Source organism: Argiope bruennichi, chromosome 5 (genome assembly GCF_947563725.1).
Source record: "Argiope bruennichi chromosome 5, qqArgBrue1.1, whole genome shotgun sequence".
Classification (NCBI taxonomy): Eukaryota; Metazoa; Arthropoda; class Arachnida; order Araneae; family Araneidae; genus Argiope; species Argiope bruennichi.
The window spans coordinates 93045950-93069492 of record NC_079155.1 but is presented as its reverse complement, the minus strand read 5'-3'; positions in this window follow the sequence as shown (position 1 = coordinate 93069492).

Sequence of the window (23543 nt, the reverse complement as noted above, 5' to 3'; positions counted from 1 at the left end):
TTCAGAAGCTTAAACCGGCCAAATCAGATGACGTTCTCGACATCTGACTGCTACTCAAAATTTTGATGTTCGTACGAAAATAGTTCTAAGGTGGTTAAAAAGAAGACGTTAATAATTCTAAACTAAACTTTTTTATATTTCTTCATACAAATTATTTCTCTGCCGATTTTGTCATTAGGGAATAAAGCGAACCATAAGCCTATAGCACTATCTTTACTTGGAAAATAATCAGCACTTTTGGCTATAGAAGAAGAACCCAGATTAAAATATAAAAATTGATTGGATTTTCCAGATTAATGTATAAAAAAATTCAGATTTATTTATAAAAAGGTAATTTAATAACTCAAAAATGCCATAAACAATAAAAGCACATTTCTGTTTGTCTGTAGTATAATTCAACGTTGTCAATGTGAAAAAAATTATATCTGACATTGCACTTTGACAAAAAAATTCTGTTCAGTTTCTCTTCTGGGTTCTTTACATGTAGTTTTGTAAATGGACTGCATAATGCCTTTTTCGCCATAAACACTCTTCATTTTTTTTATCTTCTCAACTGATTATTATTGTTTTAAATTACTTAAATCATCTTCAACTATCAGCTAAATGGAATTGAATTAGCATAAGTTATAACGCCAGAATCTACTGCTTCTGTAGTAAAATAGTTAAATCAAAAAAGTGTTTTATTTAATTACTTGTCTTCTGGTGACTCACAGTTCCGCTGGAAATATTAGTTTTAATTCCAATATTGAGGAATATTGGAATTATTGGCTGAGGAAATATTGGTTTAATTCCAATTAAATCTCTTATCTCATTAATCATGACACATTAACAAAGTGTGACTTAAGCGATTTTATTTTGAACACGAATTGTGTAACACGAATCTCTTTAATGAAGTGAAGTTAACATTGAATGAAAGACTTAACTATCTGCGTCCTCTTATCCCAATCCAGCGCTTTAATTTCTTATTATTTTCAAAAGATGCGTAATAGTTTCCGACATTGAAATGATGCACAATATTATTCAGAAGAGTTATTCATAAGAGAAAATTCGATAGTATACTAGAGTAATTGTAGATAAATTTATAAATATTAAGGACTATCAAATAATTCCTCATATTGGATATAGTACTTATTATGTTATGGGACTTTATAAATAACACACAAAAAATTATAAACTAAAATAAGATATCAAAAAATCATTGAGACGTACCAAAAAATATGCAAAATTAACCGAATTTTAATATTTTTTAATAAAAAAAAGTCAGTTTTATTACAAATCTTGAAACTTTTGTAAAATATACATAAAAATATATTTTCAAAATTATTTTAGAAAATATGATATAACAATTACATTTCTAACATCGAAAAAATATTTTTTTTTAATTTTAAAAAGATATAAATATTATTTGAGAACTATTTTACTTCTTGGAATTATAAAACAAAATACGCCAGAGTTTTGTTAGGTTTTTAATTAATTAAAACTATGCACATTCTCTCCTTAAAAAATTATATATTTGCTAAATTTGGAATTCCAAAGTTAGCACTTTTGACATATAGAGAAACAACACACACACATATGCACACACTTTCTCTTTTGAGATTGATAATGATTATTTCATGGCGTGTGTACGTGTGTGTTAAAAACAAGATTATACCTTCCCACAATTTTTATTAAAAAGCTAAACATTATATTGAAAAGAAATGCATGTTTCCCATCAAAGCTTCAATGAATTAAACAAACGGGAGTAGTATCTCGGAAATTTTCTTACATACTATCTTATAAATGTTCTTGTGTATAATTAACCTCAAGCCATTGGCTTGCAATAGTTATGTACAAGTCCACTAGCCTGGGATCTTTGACAATTAATCCCTGGGATGAGGTTAATACACAAGAATCAGAAATTCGAATGTATTTTAGACTCCTTTTATCCGACTGATTGTAACCAATATTTGACAGAGAGCTAGCTATAAGGGTAGTTAAAAAATCAAACATCAAATTTTGTATTTTTTAATGAATACGTTTTTGAGGTTTAATACGTTTAATGGTGGTCAATACTTTGGAAGATTTCGTTACAAATTTCATAATTATATTTTAGATGCTTAGTCTATGTAATAAGTTTCATTTAATTCTTTTCCTTTTGTATTCCTTACTATAGTGTTAACTTATATTCATACATCCGGACAGATATACTGCCACTAAATGGAATTCGGTGAACATTTAATAGATAAATTTGACGTAAAGACCATGTGTTCAATTTTTTCTGTTCGTCTTAAATCGCTTTCAAGTTAACAAACAGACAGACAGACGTAATGCCAAAATTGTACTTTTCGAACTCAAGAAAGTCTGAAAAGTAGAAATTTGGTGTAAAGATGGTATGCTCAATTTTATTTGTTTCACTTAAATCACTTTCCAGTTAACAGACAGACAGACCTAATGCCAAAATTGTATTTTTCGAGCACAAGAAGACGTAGCAATTTGTTAAAAGAGGAACGAAAAAATTATATTTTATATCAAACTGGCAGCCTTTAACGATCGGCACCTTTGCTCGGATTGATAACATTCAAGCCAGTTAAGCTTTTGGTTTGGAATGCATTTATTTCAAATATGACGTTGTTATTTCCTAATAAACAATATCTGAAATATATAAATTTAACGGAATAATTCTTCTAAAATTATTGCTCATCTGTATTTTACAAAATAAAATCACAAGAGAAATTCTTATTTCGGAATTATTATACAAAAACACCATTTTATTTTTATTTTAACAATGGTAAAAGCTTACGAATTAAATGGCATGATGAAACAATAGAATAAATAGAATTTCATCATCATAATAAAAATATCATAACAGATAATATAACAAATTAAATTTTATAAATTCATTAAAATTAGAGAAAAAAATTTAAAGAAATATTATTAAATCTTTTGAGTTTTAAGATTATAAAAATTATGTTTTCATGCTTTTCTAAAGATGTAGCTGAAAATTACCAAGAAAAATAATTGCTTCATTTATAATTAACTTATTTTTGAATAATTTATGGAACAATTAAAAGATAATAGGGAACTTCCTATTCTCTTCAAGAATAAATATGCAAATTTCATCAAAATCGCATAAAAACAAAAGATTTGTATAAAAGAACATGAAAACATTCATCTTTGTAAATATATATTTAAAACTGAATTTATCCAGCAACCAAAATAATAAAGCAAAAACCACAAGGAGATTTCAAAAGCTTTCTCCAATTTTGATGACATTTTTTACCTATTCATTCATGTAATTGAAATCAACCAATTAAAGGAAATTTCATGAAAGAATTCCTTCCTCTATTATTTGCTACGATTTTTATCTAATCCCACCTGTCCGAGATAAGTGTCAGCAAACATTATCAATCCGGATCACATCATTCTTAATTTATACTCTCGCTCCTATTCTTCGGGAACTTCCTTTCCTTACATTCATGAACGTTTCTTATTATCTTTTATACTTTATTCTTGCTTCTTTTTACTTCCATCAAGTTTTCCTCGAAGGTCTCTTCTGCCATTTTTTTCCTTCTTTGCCACATCTACCATTTTTACGAAATGGGTTTTTTTTCCCTTTCATCTTCTTTTGAGCAATTTTTTTTTCTATTCTGTCTTTGGATTGATCATAACCCATCAGAGCTCTAAGTGAGAGTGAAATAAATTAATATAAAAAGAATTTTGAGACTTGGTCAACTAAAAGGAATTATTGAATAAGAATTGTTTCCTAAAAACAAATGTTTTGAATATTTACACACTTAACCCGTTAAAGGGCCATTTTTTTCTAGTCATATTAAGTCACATTAAAATATTTTAGGCTTGAAATTAAAATAAGAAAAGGGATTCATTTAGCTTATTATATAATTTTAATTTGATTAATTAATTAATTTGGTTAATTAATAATTAAGTATCAAATAAAGACACATCATTTTGTGTAAAATAAGGAACTAAAGCATCTAAGTTTCTGTATTTCTAAAAAAATTTGTCAGAACTTATGCCAACCTACATAAATTCATACAAAGATTGATAAAGTTGGTGGGAAGCCTACTTCCCATGGCCCTAGAAAGGGTTAAATAAATAATTCCATTCATATTATTTTAATTAAAAGGACATAGGTATAAGTATCAAAGGAGAACTTCCAATCATTTGAGAAGAATTGGCTTGAGTTTTAAAAGACGACAACAATTTTAACCAATTAAATGCTGTCCAGTAATTTAAAAGCTGATATCAAATGATCATCCACAGGTAATCAGGTAATAATAGGTTTCTATTTTGAAACATGACAATTTCAATTGATTAACAACTGGGCAATAACTTAAAAGTTGATATCAACTGGACATCCAAAAGAGGTTCTGCAACACTATTTGCAAATCTAAAGCATAGGTAAGATAAATAAGTTTAATCCAGCCATCAGAGAAGAATAAGATGAAACACGACAACAATTTCAATCATTTAATTATTGATCAATTATTTAAATTTTGATATCAAATGTATATCCACAGAGTGTTCTAATAAATATTTATGCCTATTAATGTACAAAATACTACATTTAAACAAATTTAGAAAACTAAGATTTTATAATGTGACATAATTGAAAAATGCAAGAACTAAAACTGGATTCCAGACTTGGAATGTTAAATTACAATCATAATTTTTTTTTTAACAATGTTATAAAATTTTCTTAAAATCGCTAATATTATAAAAGCGAAAGACATCAATGTGGTGAATTATATTCATAAAATATTATAAAAATATAATCAAGAAATATTCTGTTACTTAATTCAAATCTTTATTCATAAATGCACGAAAAAGTTTGAATATTTTTCTTTGTTATTTCCCACAATAAATAAAGAATATTTTCTTTTTCTAAAAGAATCCATTAAGGACTTTTCATTATTAAAATTTTAGTACCATTCTGTGCAGATTCTTTTTAATTATATTACTTTCTGTTATGCATAGATATGTGAATTATATTACTTTCTGTTAAACATAGATATGTAAATTATACTACTTTATGTTATACATAGATATGTGAATTATACTACTTTATGTTATACATAGATATGTGAATTATATTACTTTCTGTTATGTGAATTATACTACTTTATGTTATACATAGATATGTGAATTATACTACTTTATGTTATACATAGATATGTGAATTATATTACTTTCTGTTATGTGAATTATACTACTTTCTGTTATACATAGATATGTAAATTATACTACTTTCTGTTATATATAGATATGTAAATTATACTACTTTATGTTATACATAGATATGTGAATTATATTACTTTCTGTTCTGTGAATTATACTACTTTCTGTTATACATAGATATGTGAATTATACTACCTTCTTTTATATATATATATGTGAATTATATAAGGACAGTAATTAATCACTTTTCAATCTCTTTTAACCTTAAAATTTGCTCAAATTGCACATGTACAAATATCACAATTTTTTAAAGATCTTTTTTTACTTGAATTTTTTTACCTAAGACATTTTAATAATATTATAAATATAAATTTATTTCTGTCGTGGCAAAAACTATGCCAATTGAAAATTTTAAAAAAATGCTTAAAATAGAATAAAATTAAGTTAAAAAATTTAAAATTCCGAATGTCTTTTGACTATTTTTGGAAACACTTTACAGTTCTTATACGAGATGCAGTTAGGGCAAAGTATGTGTGATAATAAGGTGGTTCACATTAAAAGTTTCCCACAAACGGTTGATTATTCACCAGTAGTGGAAAAATATTATGCAAATAACACGGATTAGACATCATGAATACGCCCAACTTTCAATAAATAATAAAAAAAAAGCTGAAAATGAAATTGATAATATCATCATATTTAACCAGTTAACTTCAGAATTTACTTTTTAATGTTCACTCAAGCCCCCTCTAATTAAATTCAAACTATGACGCAATACAAATGGTTGTATTGTAAATTTTGCAAGAAATCATAAAGGAATAAAATTTCATCCTTAATATATAAAGAATCACACATCAACTGCGCTAAAAAGAATATTTGAATTTACGTGTCGAATGCACTTAAATTGTTAAGAAGTAAAAGAAAAGAATCATTCTTCCTATTAAATTTTCCCTTTACATTTCCATAATAATATTTTGTCACAGAGTAATGTTCTGGGAAGATGGCTTACGTCGCGTACAAACACCCACGAGAAACACATAGCATACCAAAATATCTTTAAAAAATAAAAAGATAGATAAATAAATTTAATAGTTGCTTTTTCTTTTAGTTTCAAAAGCCATGCTTCTAACAACCGAACATTCCAGATATTTTAATATATGTGATGACCTCAACGATATCTAAAAATTTATTCCTTTGTATCTCCAAAGAGGATTTTTAGATTTCAGAAGTTGAAAAATGTAGAACCTTTCCATCGCAGAATCTAAACAATAATAAAAATTACACTTTAATATTTTGACTTTGTGAACTATTATGAAGCTATAAAGAAAGGTATTTTGATGTTCTAATTGCAATTTCCAAAAGAAAAAAGAAATTTCACTCCAACATATCGCTGTGTAATCTACTCTTTCCCTTTCAACTCTAATTGAAAAAATAAATCTTAAAAATACATATTACCAGCAACAGAAGAAAAACTTTTAATAGCAAAGGGTTTTTTTCAAACAAACTGCTACTCTCCTGAGGGAAAACTGAATGCCCCTCTCTCAACTTTGGGTACCACTCTCAACCACCTTAGGTACCACGGGGGAACTCAGAAATGAGTATGAGTAACTTTCAGTAAGGTGATTGGTTCTCACTACCTGGGTAGGTGCAAAAATGGTGGGGGTTGGCTACTTCCTACCCATGACGGGACGTGCTTCCTACGGAAAGGGTTGTACCGTGGGCGGTGATGGCCCTTAGGACTCAAACTTGATTCCTGCAATATTGCTGCTGAAGAGGCTCGGTCATTCAGATTTTTCCGTATGCCTTCAGGAGAATCAGAGTAGCCAGTTTGAGGTATAGGTACCTCTCTCCCATTAAGGGACATCTCAGAAATGAGGATGAGAAACTTCCGATTTGGTAGTTGATTCTCGCCAACCTGGTGGATATAAAAATGGTGGGTGTCGGCTACATCCTATTAATGGAGAGGGGGGAGTATTTCCCAAGGAAAGGGTTGTACCATGACCGGTGATGGCCATTAGGACTCAATCTTAGTTCCAGGGTTGCTATCGCGGATGTCCGTCAGTCAGATAAATCCGTGCACCTTAGTGGCGGGTAGCCGATTATGATATAGGTATCACTTACTGCAGTAGAAACTGAGAATACATGGGATCCTCTATTTTGTTCTGCTGTCATTTTCTTTTGAAATTATATGTCCTGCTATTTGATGTCTACTATTTTCATTTACTCTTTTTTAAATACAAGATCCTGCTCCTTAAAGAATTTGCAATTGGAATTCAGCCTTCAAATTTTTTGAAACCTGGACTGCTTTTTAAAAATTCGCGCTTCTTTATATATATATATATATATATATATATATATATATATATATATATATATATATATATATATATATATATATATATATATATATATATATATATATATATATATATATATATATATATATATATATGTATATATATATATATATATATAAACATTTTCATTTCTTTCTATTTTTTCTGAAGCTTTCATTTTTAAGCTCTTCATCATCATCCTCTACCATAGCTCATTCTCCTTTAGTTTATTTCGACCGTCGTTTATTTTACGAAGTTGAATAAAAAAAAATAATAAAGTGAGCGAAAAAAGATTTTTTTTCATTTGAAAATCTTATTCTAGTTTGTCTTTGCATCATTTTCTAAGAATATTTTTTCCCTTATTTGTACTGTGGGGTTTTTTTTCAAAGCACAGGCAAATGATATTTTTTTTTTAAATTTCAGCAACTTAATTTTTTTTATTCATTTGAAAATAACACTCTTTGATATGAACTACTCTATATTTTATATTATTTGCCATTCTGCAATTATGAATTCATATCACTTAAATCTTTTAAGCTGTTTGTTGTCAAAATATTGAAATATTATGGGATTTCTTTGAGATAATTTATAACGCTCCTCTGGATATTATGAATTTCAAATCCATAGGAGATATCTTAACTCTTAGAAAGTTGTTTAGAAAAATATTGCTATTTGAATATCAAAAGCTACCATTTCCAAAAGCAACCAGTAATATGAAAGGAAAGATTTAAATCTTAATATATTTAGTTTTTTTTTTTTTTTTTAATCTAAAGCAAAAGTCAATCCATATATCTAGGGCTATATATTTATAAAAATTAAAATATGGTGAAATAAAAAAAGTTTGAATAAAACTACTAACCATAACATGGTACCGACACTGGTACCGATCAGAATTCTTCTGATCTTAAAATATGCAATTATTTTAATTGTTATATCAATAATATAATTTGCATCATTAAGTAATAACATGTAATTAGAATTTATAAAACTTGCTTAGTTGTTAACTCCTTGACTATGTTTAGTTGTAACGATTCATCATACACTTGTTTTATTAAAGTTACAAATGGCGAATAAAATTGGTCATTCAAATTTACAAAATCTGCTATCTTTATATTAATTAATTCTGTAATGCTCTTTATTTATCCCACTCATGAAAAAAAGAGAGAAAAATACCTGTAAATACAAAGATTCTTAATAAATGATAGAATTGAGAGAGTAGCACCATCTGTTTCTCAGATAGCTGAACATGAAACACCTGTCATAGTTTACATCAACAGAAGCTTGAGTAAGCTTCAAAGGAATTGTTATGCAATCCTTAAGGAATTACTAGCCATTGTAAAATCTATACAACATTTCGGGCGCTCTGTGAATGAACTATTCTTCCTCAAGACTGCTTATGTTTCTTAGAGATTGCTTTTGAATTTGAAAGAACATGAATACCAAGTAACTCGCTATGATTAAAATATACAGGAATATACAATTCGAAATACAGTATGAGCATTTCTTCCTGAGATTGCTCGTGATCCCTTGAGATGGGTTTTGAATTTTAAAGAACTTGAAGGCCAGGTAAGTTGCTGTGACCAAAATATTCAGGAATATCATTCTGAAATACAACATCGCAAGGGAACTTCTCATGGAAATACAGATGTCCTGTCTTGAAGACCCTACTGAAAAATATAAGCAATTCGAAATTTTTAAAATAATGTTTGGAACTTAAACAGATTTTTTTTATTCGTAACATTTTCCCTTTAAGACTATTGACACCAGGTCAAAGAATTCAGGTATTCATTCATTCGTGATAGAGAATTTATATTCGTGGTATTTCACACTTTCGTCTAATTTCCTGTCGTAAACACATTATTATGTTAATTCACATTGCCTCTTAAAAACCACAATGGACGAAGCTCAAAATCTTGACGAATCCTCTATTATTTCATATCCAGTTTTTTTTACCAGGGGCTGAAGTTCCTCTTTCTTCTCAAAAAGCAAATGCCGTGGACGTTGTTTAATTACTAGATGATCACCTGTCTTAATTAATTTTGAGTTGTGCCACATTACAGCATTCGCCAACAGCTTCAGAAATAGACTGTGATTGCTCATTGTGCGCCACTCTTCGCCAATTCTTTCAAGATTCTCCAAGATCCTTGAAAGATGCTGTGATTTTCAGTAAATTCTTAAGGGCGAATAGCGATACCCATTATTAGTTCGAAATAAGAGATCCTGAGTCCCCACTTTTAACATTTGCTGTCCAAATTTGGAAGATTCAAATGTGAAAATCCCTTACAACCTACCTGGATTGCCCAGAACATATTAACTCTTTCGATAAGACATTATGATCTCGCTGCTATTATAACCTTCTCTTCTGAGAATGTAGAACCTTACTGTAAATATTGTACTAGCAGGAAGTAAAGGAATCTGTGCGTCCTCCTGCCCATATCCCGTTTTTTTAATTAAATCGTTGAATTTTTAATATTAAAGATGTTAAAATCTTTAACGAAAATATATGAATCTGAGTTTAATTATATTACCGTCCCGGTTTAAAGCAGAATAAGGTTATTTTGGGACTAACCGCGTAATTCTGAACCCCGGTCAGAGGACGAGAACGACACCTGAACTGGATCATCCCTCACCAAATTTGCAACAAATATGCTACGAAAATGCTTTCAACCATCAATTTGATGTACGAAAAAATGGTTTAATTCAATAAAATTACCTTTAAATATTTCTGCAAATTTTGAAGATAAAAGCATGAAATATTATGGGGCCATAAATAAATATATGAATGGGCACCATATAAAAACATAAATTTTTTATAATGAATTTCCACATGAAACTGAATTTTATTTATATAATATATTTTATGAAACTGAAAATTTGAAGTCTAAGTCAATACAGCATTTAGGAAGGGAACTATTTGCCCTACTTTTTAGTGTTTAAACATTTATAATGTCTATTAAATAAAAATAATAATCCCTTTAATACTTGTATTGACAAATTGTTTTACTTTTTCATTGTTCGCAGTATTCAGATTATGTCAGATCCTAACAAAATCAGAAAAAATGCATTGTCTTCCAGGATAGGCTGCGAATCCGTAAAATGTATTAAGATATATATTGAAGCAATATTTCCTTTATAATTTTAATCATGTCAAAATGTTAGAATACATTGTTCTAACATATTGATAATCTAAAAATAAAGCTCATTTAAAAAAACTGTTAAATATTCATTCATACTTAATAACATTATTACAAAAAAATATTCCCCTGATAATGTTCTAAATAATAACTAAGATAATATAAATATTTTTGAAGGGGGAAATGCAAAGTTAAATTTTATAAATTTCTACGCTTATGTTTTAAAACCATAACCCTTCTTTTGAAAACCAGAATAAAAACTTAGAAAGTTGTTAAGAGAATAGAATATGTATATAAAATATTTAAAGAACAATGTAAAATAATTTCGATGTGGAATACCATAATCTCCCAATCAGTTTGCGGCTTCTACAAAAAGGAATTTGAAATTTTCAGAATTTAAACCAAAACTCTAAGCAGCTAAATGTATTTTCCAGCTTTGTAACCTTAAAGTAGTTTTCTGAACCATACATATTTTTTATCTTTTTCAATAAATATCTAACCTCTCTGTAAGAAATTTTGTTTAATCTTCCGATATTTTTCCTTCGGAACTTCGCTAATGAGTTCCACAAGCATTAACAGTGCTTTTCTTTTCGTATAAATATATTGGCTAAAAAGGAATAGAAATGTAGTTTAACTCAATTATGATCATACTTTTGTAGAAATATTTGAAGTTCTTTCTAAGCGAATATTTGACTGAAAAAAAAACTTTATTTTCCTTCAGAGCTTAGCAATATGCGTGGTCGACGAATGAGAAATATTTTATTTTTTATTCTAGGCCAATTTTTTGAAATTTACGTCTCAGTTGTTTCATAAACTATGATTATTTTTTATTTTAGATGGATATGATTTTTTTTATTTTATTTTAAATCAAATTCTTCAGCATTTTCTTTTTCTGTGCACGTTAAAAGTATTTTCAACTCTTTCATAGGGAACAAATGATTGAATTGATTAGATACTAGATAAAAGTTGATCCTAATCACTATTTTCTTATTATTATGGTGTAATTTTATTTTAAGATGATTTTTTTCTTCGTATTTTATTTATCTACATTTAGCACATTTTGTTTATCAATTGTATTTCGTTTCATCTTTTGTAAAAGATAGTTTAGATTTTCCTTTTTCATGAATTGTAAATATAATATAAATGTATCAATCAGCTTATTTTTTAATATAATTTTATTATTAGTTTATTGATACACGGCTGTACAAGAAAAATGATCGATTGTATAGCATATTTAAGAATTTATATATTATATGATATTGAAATATGAGATTACTTAGTATTCGCTAAAGAATCGAATCTAAAAAATCAGGAAAAATAGGAATAGACTATTTGTCAAATGAGAGATTAAATATTGGTTTTGATCAAGGCAAATTTATGAAGCAAATTTAAACAAATTAACTGTTTATTTATTGATTAAGTCACAGATTCTATGCAAAGCAGCAATAAAAAATGCTATATTTATAATAAATAGAATATATATCTGTTTCAATCATCGTATTTTTTGGTAGAATTTTATGTTAATACACGGCTATACAGGGAAAATGATCGATTGCATAGCATATTTAAATATTTATATATGAATAATAAGATTTCTTAGCACTCTCTAAAGAATCATATCTATAAATCAGGAAAAATGTGACTAGACTGATTGCCAAGTAAGCAAGAAAAGGGCAAATTTAAACAAATTAATTGTTTACATGTTTACTAAGTCACATATTCTATGCAAAGCAACAATAAAAAAGTTCTTTTTGTAATAAATATAATATAATTGCATCAATAATCATATTTTTAATAGAATTTTATGTTGATGCATGGTTAAACAAGAAAAATGATCAATTGCGTAACATATTTAAGTATTTATATATGAATAGTATTGATATATATATATATATATATATATATATATATATATATTTTGTAATTTGAGATTTCTTAACACTCGCTAAAGAATCAAATCAAAAAATCAGGGAAAATGCGACTAGACTAATTGCCAAATAAGAGATTAAATTTTGTTTTTGAGTTAGGCAAATTTACACAAATTAATTATTTATTTACTAAGTCACACATTCTATGAAAAGCAGCAATAAAAATGCTATTTATAATATATATAGTATAAATCAGCATATTTTTAATAGAATTTTATGTTGATGCATGGTTAAACAAGAAAAATGATCAATTGCGTAACATATTTAAGTATTTATATATGAATAGTATTGATATTTTTTTTTTTGTAATTTGAGATTTCTTAACACTCGCTAAAGAATCAAATCAAAAAATCAGGGAAAATGCGACTAGACTAATTGCCAAATAAGAGATTAAATTTTGTTTTTGAGTTAGGCAAATTTACACAAATTAATTATTTATTTACTAAGTCACACATTCTATGAAAAGCAGCAATAAAAATGCTATTTATAATATATATAGTATAAATCAGCATATTTTTAATAGAATTTTATGTTGATGCATGGTTAAACAAGAAAAATGATCAATTGCGTAACATATTTAAGTATTTATATATGAATAGTATTGATATTTTTTTTTTTTTTTTTTGTAATTTGAGATTTCTTAACACTCGCTAAAGAATCAAATCTAAAAATCAGGGAAAATGCGACTAGACTAATTGCCAAATAAGAGATTAAATTTTGTTTTTGAGTTAGGCAAATTTACACAAATTAATTATTTATTTACTAAGTCACACATTCTATGAAAAGCAGCAATACAAATGCTATTTATTATATATATAGTATAAATCAGCATATTTTTAATAGAATTTTATGTTGATACATGGCAATACAAGAAAAACGACAATGAAAATTTAATAGAATAAAAGTAATTACATTTTCAAGTCAAATTTTTTATGACTGCTAACAATACTTTATATTTTCCTTTCGAAAAAAAGTGAAAATAGTGAGCTTAAAATTTATTACAAAATTTCTATTAAAAGAAAGAAGAAAAAAAATTAAAAACAACAGAATTATAAATTCAGTTTCATAAACAAAGAAACAAAAACTAGTATCAGTTTCGAAAACAGGAAATTTAATTAAATCTGTTCATAAGAGTTTTTTTTATCATTTATAAATGCAACAAAGAATTTTGCATATCTTAATTTGTTCATAACCTATTTCCAAGAAAATGTAAACAAGATGATTCATTTATTCTGTTTTTGTATTGAAACAAATAAAATAGAAATTTTTTTAATTAGAATCATATCTCTTGCATATAAAATTAAGCATTTTTGTCTTATTAATTGTGCATTCAGGCATTATATTTCTTTTCGTTGGAATCTCGATTAATAATAAAAGATATAAATAATATAATTGCTCAACTATGCATATTGTTGAATCTAGAGATATCAAATTTCACAGAGTAGCAGGAGGATAGATTGTGTTCCCTGAAGCTATTTTAAAATTCTAATTAAAATATTTATTAATTAAAAATGAAGTTAAATGTTGTTGTTTTCCATAATTATTACGGCAAAGAAATTACTTTATAAAAATTTAAAATTCAAATATTTATCATTTCAATAATAACCAATTTTATTATACTAAAATCATTTCTCTAATTTTAGCAAATTTTTAAAATTATTTTTAAAATATTTTATAATAATTTTTTTTATTATTGCAACAAGTGTGAACTCATTCTTATTATTGATATAAATATTTTATTTCTTCTTTCATTTTTCTTTCCGTTTTTTCTTCCTTTTCTATGAAGGCTGAAAAACATGGCAATTTGGGTGGATTTCAAATTAAAGATTGCTTTATTATTTATTTTTTTTATGTTTAATATTCATCACTTAAGAATTTTTTAATGCAATGTTGAAAACTTTGCTATCATTACTGTTAATTAATCAGGCCGGGATAGCCTGGTTGGTAAGGCGTTGGATTCGAGTCCCGTTGGTGCGAGTTCGAAACCCGTCGGCCGAAGATCCCCGCGTGTGTGGTGGCTGATGCGCGTATAATTCTGTCGTGGTCACAAAGTCCTCCATGTCGAGAGTAATATTACTGGATTAGGGGTAATCGTTCTCTGATTCGGGTCTAAATTACTATCTGTGGTTGAGTGAATTAAATGTATGAATGAAGTCTGCCTCGTAAAAAGGGTTGTGATGTGTATGTGCAGCTGGATCGTGCCCTTGGCGCTACTGGGTAAACAAGAGACGCACTCTTGGCTTAATCCGCAAATGACTTCTTAAAGTCAGTGGGTTTGTCTAGGACAACTGCTATTAGAAACAACAACAGTTAACTTTTAATTTCAGAAAGAATCAATAAATAAGGCATTTTAATAATTTGTTCATTTTTACTTTTTAGTATATGAAATATTATAATCGTCGAAAACTCCGACCTCTAGATTGTGACGAAATCTCTTCGTTTCAGGTCTCCTTGAGATCTGAAAACACATTTTTGGTATTATATCTGTGAATGCTATAATTCATAGATCTTTAGGCCATATGAATGAAATTTGGTATGTGGACAAGACCAAATTTATTCATTCCTATCAAATTTTGAATGAAAGCCATTCAAAGAACGTCTGCTAGTCCAACTACTTGAGTACAAGGTTACTACAAAACTTAAAGAGCCAGATAAATAAATGTAGAGATTTAATTAGTGACCATCTTTATTCCGAACGCACCCAGATTTCAATTTAGTTTGATTGTATCATAATAGATGGCACCATGGGTTCTACTAATCCAAAGTGCTAAGTCGCATGACCATAAGTTTGAGAAAAAAGCGAGCTGTTTGCATTCGCTTGAAAAAAAAAGAGAGAAGAGGGGTCTCCTTCTCCGGTAGCGATGAGTTTTTAATAATATAACGCTACTGCGGCAGTTAGTTTTGCTATGTGCAGACATCTTGTTAGGCTTCGCCCTTTAGTACCATCTAAGTATTTTAACTTCTAACTTGAATGTAATTAACCTCTCCTGTCTTAATTGTTAATGCCTTGTTAAATTGTTTACTCTAAATAAATTATCTGTTTTACTTTAAAAGTTCCTTCTTTTCTTAAACAGTACTCTAGACACGGATCCAAATGGGATGGAATGGGCATTTTGTCCAACCCAGTCCTACATAAATAACAAATGTAGCATCCAAAATGTAATTTCTTATTAAATTTTGAACTAAATTTGTCTAAGAGTTGTTTTGTACTTTCGAATGCATGTAAACGCCATCACTCATAAGCGCATTGCCTTAAATCAATAAAATTTGGTATCTTATCCTACGAATGCAATAATACAGTATGTGCCATACACTACTGAAATTCGCTCATCTCGAACACGTGGTTGCGTTTGTCAACCAGGCATAGCTCTAGCTATACGTGTACGCAGTAGTGAAAAAGAAGTTGTGTTGTGCAGTTGTTGTTGGAAATAGGTCATTCGACGAAGGAAAAAGTATTTATAGTTGAGCATTTTTTTCGCTCATACGGAAGCGGACGTGAAGATGGACCGAGTTTGAAAAAGGTGGTAGAACAATTCCAAAAGAAGTTTAATAAGACGGCACCAAGTAACACAGTTACGCTGTCTATTGTTAAGAAATGTCACCGTTCTGGTAGTGTACTGTTTCAACGGAAGGGGAATATTAAAGGTTTAGTTTAATTTAGTTATATTAACGTCCCGTTTGAAGCAACACTTGAGCTATTTGGGAACGGACCTCGTAATTTTGAACCGTGGTCAGATGACGAGACAACACCTGAGCTGGCACCCCCATCTCCACACCACACCACTCCAGCGGGAGAACGTTTAGTCAGGACGTATTTAACGTGCAACAGAACCCCCTACACGACGGGTCTTCGGGGAAATCGGGTCTCGAACCAGAAACACTTCGGTTCCGAAGCCGAGACCTTACCACCAGGTCACTGCGGCCCTGGGAACGCTCAAGGAGAATGTACTCAACTGTGAATATCCACCAAGAACTGTGCCTGCATTACATGAGAAAATCATCTCTTTTTGCAGGAGTCTGCAGGATGCCTTTGTTTCAGGATATGTTTGAGAATCTGCGTGAGCGATATGAACACTGACTACAGAGAGGCCGGTGCACACTTTGAAGACTTACATTACGGATACCGTGGTAAATCAACACGCTAATAGTGTGTATGCATGTATTTAAATTTCTTTTGAGGAAAAATAAACTCACAGTTGACAATAATGTAATTTTGTTCATCTTTTCATTTCAGTACTGCATATTTTGGTACATACTGTAGTTCAGTGTCAAATTTTTGTTTCCATTGAAAATAAAAAAAGGCCCTCCGAAATATATTTCCGCTCCATAAATTGAGTAAAAATGCTACTAAACTCACATAAAAAATTTATATTTCATAACTATTACAAAGTATTTTAGGTTTTACCTAAAATCCACAATTTTATTCAGGGGGGGGGGGTAAAGTTAGACTTTTTGGAAGCTTGCGAGAAAGTTTCGAGGAGACCACTGTCCTGGTTAAATGCTGCAATTCTCTGAAGCAATACATTTTGATGTATAAAGCGGTAATATTGCTCTTTTAGCTTGAAGTTTTGCTCTCCTATTGCAGTAAGCTTTTTCTTTTTGTAAATCAGTACACAAAATCCATCTCAGATATTATATAAATATATGAAATATATCCAGTAGCACATATAAGAAAATTTCAGTGTCGAATGATTCGGCTTAAATCTTAATAGCATAATTTATGGGCATTTTTCTTCTCAGGTTATAGTTTATTGCTTTAGTTGAAGATTGATCATTTTCCATCTGAAAATAAAGTACAATTATTGAAGAAATAGCAGAAAATTAGAGAAACACAGCGCAATGAGCGATGAATGATTCTGAAATTACAATAATTAAATATCTATCATTTGTTTAATGGTAATCCTGATTGAACCATTAAAATGAAGCTATATACAAAGGACTTGATTAAAATCTTCGCAAACAATAATCTAGGCAACATTTAATCGGCAAAGGCAAAAGCCGTGTGTGAGTCCCAGTTTTATTAAAGCATTAGGTTAAAGCAGTTTCAAGAATATCTCAAACATGAAAATTTGTCAAATCTTCAAGTTTCATATATATATATATATATATATATATATATATATATATATATATATATTATGATTACAATACTTTGTCTTTCAGTATTACTTATACGAGAAAGTAAAACTATAAACTCCTTATCCAATGTAATCTCACGTAAATATAAATATGAATAACAATAAAATTTTCTCCAATCTTGTTAAACGAACTTTATCGAAACTAAAATATTCATACATTTTTTCATAAATTAAAAAATTGAAATTATCTTGCTGACGTATCAGGAATTCTATTTATTTGTGACCAAGTTATCTAAAAAATGACCATCGGCCAGTCAGCAATACAATGAAAAAAGAAGAGATACGAACAGATGGCGATTGGAAAGCAACGAAGGGAAGCTGTTGATACAAATCGTGCTTCGAAACGTAGCTCCAGCATGTTGTAAGTGAAAGTCAAAGCAAAAACTTTCGACGCAAACTTTGGCCAACTTTCAAACTATTCTTGCAGTTACCTTCCGTCGGGGCCATTAAGAGGTAATAGATCGCTAGACCAGGTAAATGTGACAGGGATCCTTTGAGTATTGAAAAGACAATTTTTATCCTTAGATTACGATTGGAAATTCCTAGAAGGTTTAGGAACATGGACAATGTGGTGAAATTGTCCGGATTTGTGGACACCTACAAAGGTCATTCTGGTAAGAGGAATGTATAAAATGGGAATTATTTGTAGTCTATTGTTGCTGACAGTAATTTGTTATATTTTGCGAAAAACAATTTTGGTTTATCCAATTTTATCAATATCGAGCCATATTTTAGATTTTCATAATTCAACTTACAAAATGACATATCATAATTACTTTTATTGCTTTTAATTTAAATTATATTTAGATTAATGTTGGTTGGGAATTAGAGCGCACAAAATGGTTGAACAATCTGGGGTTTATTCTTTGCTTTCCTTTAATTAAAAAAGAAACTATTTAAAATTTTCTTGTAACACCTAAAATCTGGTTAATTCTATTTTAGCAATAAGAATTTTCTTTTCCAATAACATATCAAAAAAAGTATAATTTTTTATTTTTTTTTATTTTAAATAAAGAATTTTTGAAAAAAAAATCTCAACAACCAAATTATGATCATTAAAAAAGAATCTATATTTTAAAAATGAATTTATGCAAGTTGTTTTTGGTCTATAATATTTTGTAGCTTATCGTATAAAAATACTAATTTCAAATAAATAAATTAAATAACTAAATATTTGAAAACTCTCTCTGTGATATTCATTTTTGAATTCCATACTCTGTTGTTACAGAATTCTGTAAATATGATTCTAATATTTTCTGCTCTTAAGAACTTATTCAAAGAAAAGAGAAAAATTTATTTCTTGAAAGAAAACAAAATACAAACCACGGTATAAAAGTTTTTGAAAATAGCAGAAAATTTTATCTACATTTTTAAGATGACTTTATACAAGTTATATTTAGTCTATAATATTTTCTAATCGTATAAAATCCAATCCATATTCAATTTCAAATTAATAAACAAATTAATTAGATATATATAAAATCTCTCTTTGGCGCTCATTTCTGAATTTCATACTCTGATAGTAGGAATTCGGTAACTATAATTCTAATGCTCTCTCATCTGACGAACCCTGTCAAAGAAAATAGTAAAATTCATTTTTAGAGAGAAAACAAAATACAAATAATGGTACAATAATTTTTGAAATAAGAAAATTTATCTGTATTTTTAAGATGAGTGAGTGCAAGTTATTTTTAGTCTATATTACTTTGTAGTTTATCGTATAAAATCCAAACAGTATCTAATTTCAAATTAATAAACAAATTAATTAAATACTTGAAAAATATACCTGGGGTACTCATTTCTGAATTTCATTGTCTGATAATAGGATTTCGGTGTATCTAATTCTAATATTTTCTGCTCTTACGAACCCGGTCCAAGAAATGAGCAAAATTCATTTCCTGAGAGAAAACAAAATACTATCCACGGCATAAAAGTTTTTGAAAGCAGCAGAGAACTTATTTGTATCTTTAAGATGAGTTAATATTTTCTAAATTATCGTTTTAAAATGTCATTTTCAAATTAATATACAAATTAATAATATATTTGAAAAATCTATTTCTGCTGATCCTTTCTGAATTTCATACTGCGGTGGTAGAAATTCGATAAATCTGATTATAATGTTTTTTGATCTTAAGATCACGGTAAAAAAAAGAGGAAAATTCGTTTCTTGAGAGAAAATAAACACGCTATAAAAGTGTTTGAGAGCAGATGATAATATTTGTCCTCATTGTATAGCATTTAATTGAATATCTAAAAATACACCAATTGAGGAAAATTTTAATGAATTAATCAAATCTCAACTATAAGAGAAACTCACTAATCAGTGTCAGCAAACATTATCGACTTGAATCACATCTTAATTTATACTCTCACTTATCTTCGAAAATTTTCCATTCTTCGACACTCATGAACCCTTTAGATTATATTTTTTTCTCACTCTATACTTACTTCTTTATCTTGCTTTATTTAGTGTTTTTCCCTCTTCCTTTTCTTCCAATCTTTTTCTTTTCTTTCTTTCTATTTTTCCGTTATGTCTCATTCACCATTTTTACAGAGCGTAGCTAGTGGAGCTTTTTTTAATCCTTTACGAACTCTTTTTTATGTTTTTGTTATTTCTATGTCTTTAGATTGATTACAATCCATCAAAGGGTTAAGCAAAGTTGGAATAGATAAATTAGGAAAGGTCTTTGAAATAATCTATTAAAGAAATTTCCGAAGATGTGTTATCTGTAATTCTGGAACAAAAGTTATCTAATCATACTCATACTGGTATTGTAGTAGCAGAAGCTCTTGTCGAAAAAACGCAGTAGACTCAACTTGACGCAATAGTAACCACTCACACACGCTCGTTGTCGCTCGGTATAACGCTTGGCGAGATAATAACGTTCATCGGTCGCCATAACACTTGGCGCGACAAATACGTTCGTCGCTCGCCATAACACTTGGCGCGATAAACTCCACCGACTCACTGGTGGGGGAGTATTGTGGTGGTAACTTCAGAAGCTAGATAACAACCTCCGGACAGGAGTGATCACTTTTGTCAAGTGGTCTTGTTTCTCACCTAGAAACTCCAACTTTACGAGTTCGGTCCTATCCAATACACCATCCACAAGCCCTTCATGAGTTCGAAAAACACATTTTTGGAAAATGTCCGTCGGTCTGTGATAAGGATAATTAAAAACCACTTTGAGAGAGATGGATAAAATTTGATGCATGATCTGTACACCAAATCTGCAGATATCTATCAAATTTTGAACAAAATCCATTCAGAGGAAGTCTGTCTGTTCGGATTTTTGAATATAAATTATCATGATAACTACAAAACAAAGAGATGCAGGTAGATAAAATTCTATATAAAAATTTGAAATCTATAGTGTGCAGACATCAATCAAATTTTGAACAACGTCCAAGTTGGTCTGCACTCTCAAAAAATATAAAATCTATAACTCAAAATCACAATGATTTAAATATATCGAATTTGGTATCGGATTTTTTGATTACAAGTGTAATTTTGTTTTAAATTTTTGTTTCAATCAATTTTAAAAACTGGTTTAAAAAGCAAATTCGATTTTCGAAAATTATTAACTGCATGTCAGGGATTAATCGCTAAGGAATTCGCCAAGGATGTCACGATGCAGTCAATAAAAATGCTAAATTCTGACCAAATATTGATATTTCGTAACTATTGAATGAATGCCAATGCCATGTATGACGTTATCTGGGATAAGCATTTATTAGAGAATATGCGAGAAAGCTTCAGAAAGATCGCTCTCACTGATTATCCAAATAAACGGTTGCATATAATTGTAACAAAAGTTTTCCGTGTTTGAATGTGTCTGAAACTTACAGAATGAAAACAAATTTCATGTTGTTACGAAATTTCCGGGGTTCGTTTGGATAGTGGAAGTTATATGGTGTGAAGAACGCTCAACCACCAGGGGGCAGTAGAAAATAAAACAACGATGTTTATTTACACGAAGACACACAGAACCGCACAAAGACGACAACTATATACAGCACAGAAGACGATTATCTTCAGCCGAGACGTGCAACATACAACAGATTCTACTGCAGACAGTAGCACCCAGCTTAGTTCAGCACTAGCTTCACTCCGTCACTGCTCCGCTTATCTCTGGAAGGCCAGTTCTTTATCGTCGGTTCCGACTACCCTCTCGACTGCCCTGGTTCACAACTACGACGACCCTGGCAGCAGCGGCCGCCTCCTTTCATAGGTCTCAGGAGGCGGGGTTAGAAGTCTCTCAAGCAATCAGGAACGTTCGAGGCGTATCTTGGTTCCTAATGGACGGATCGGGAAAATTCTGGATGTTTCGGGTATAATCTATTTTGGCGCCAAAGTCGCCAAATTCGTCGCCAAGTCGCCAAATGATCGCCAAGTTTGTCGCCAAGCTCTGGGACCTCCTATGGAACCAACCATGCTGGTAAGCAGCATCACAGGTTCGTAACGATATGCTGACTTTGGGCGATATGGAAAGGTGAATACATCGCAAAAAATAATGATGCCGAAACTCGTCACAATAAAATGTTGTTCACAAGATCACTGTAAACCTGTCACTATTTTTACCTTCTTCATTTTAATATTTCCTGCAGATTAAAATGCTGCAGGTGAACCAGTAAAACCTAATGTTGATAAAAAAAAATTATTTTTTGTGAATTTCATACTATTTATCATTAATTTCTAAAAGCATGCGTGTGCGCATTTTTATCTTCCAAACACATTAAAAAAATTTTAAACAAACAGTTTTCCTGAGCAGTTATTATAATTATTGTAATTATTGATATTTACAGTTCCGGTATTCCCATCTATCTCTTTCATCAACAAATGTTGTCCCAAATTTTTTAAGAAAATCATCGACTCATGCCTTCTGCAATGTGTGTGTGTGTGTGTGTGTGTGTGTGTGTGTGTGTGTGTGTGTGTGTGTGTGTGTGTGTGTGTGTGTGTGTGTGTGTGTGTGTGTGTGTGTGTGTGTGTGTGTGTGTGTGTGTGTGTGTGTGTGTGTGTGTGTGTGTGTGTGTGAAATTACGTTTTATTCTGTTCATGAATTTTAAATATAGATTGTTTCAAACTCATTTATGCCTATCCTGTACATCATAAAAATGCACTTAACATATCGACCTATATACACTGCGAAATTTGATTTAAGGCCAAATATACTTTTAATTGATTATTTCAATGTTATAGAATAATCTAGGCATGAAAAATTAAGTGATAAAATCTGGTTATTTGCTTTCTTTTGTTTTCTTTACACTTATCATAAATGTAATATCCATCAGCTCAAATTTTATTCTTTTTATCAGTATAATAAATTTTTTAAGTCAATTTAAACATTACTTAAGAATTTTCTTTATTGTTTGTAATTTCAAAAATTGTTATTTATTCTTATCTCGTTGCATACAATCTTTGCACAGTTTTTGCTTATCTTATAACAGAGTTTTGTTACATAGAACTTAAAATATTTTTCTACAAAATTAATTTTTAGACAAGAAAATTAATTTTAGAAATCCAGTTCCGAGCCAAAAAAAAACTATTTTCCTTGATTGGCAAATATTAATGAAGAAAAAAGTGCCAAATAGTACATAATAGACTTTTTACTTATTGAATACAAAGCATGCAAAAATTAAATTCTGGAAAAGAAATGTTATAAATCCTATCACATATTAAGGATAAATGAATCAATTGTTATAAATTAATATTTAACAATTCAGTAAAATGAACATATGCAGAAAGAATTTTTAGATGGAATTTATGAAGCTAAATTTTCCATTTTGGTTCAAATACAGCAGCTGTTAATGTCGACTTTGTAAAACAAA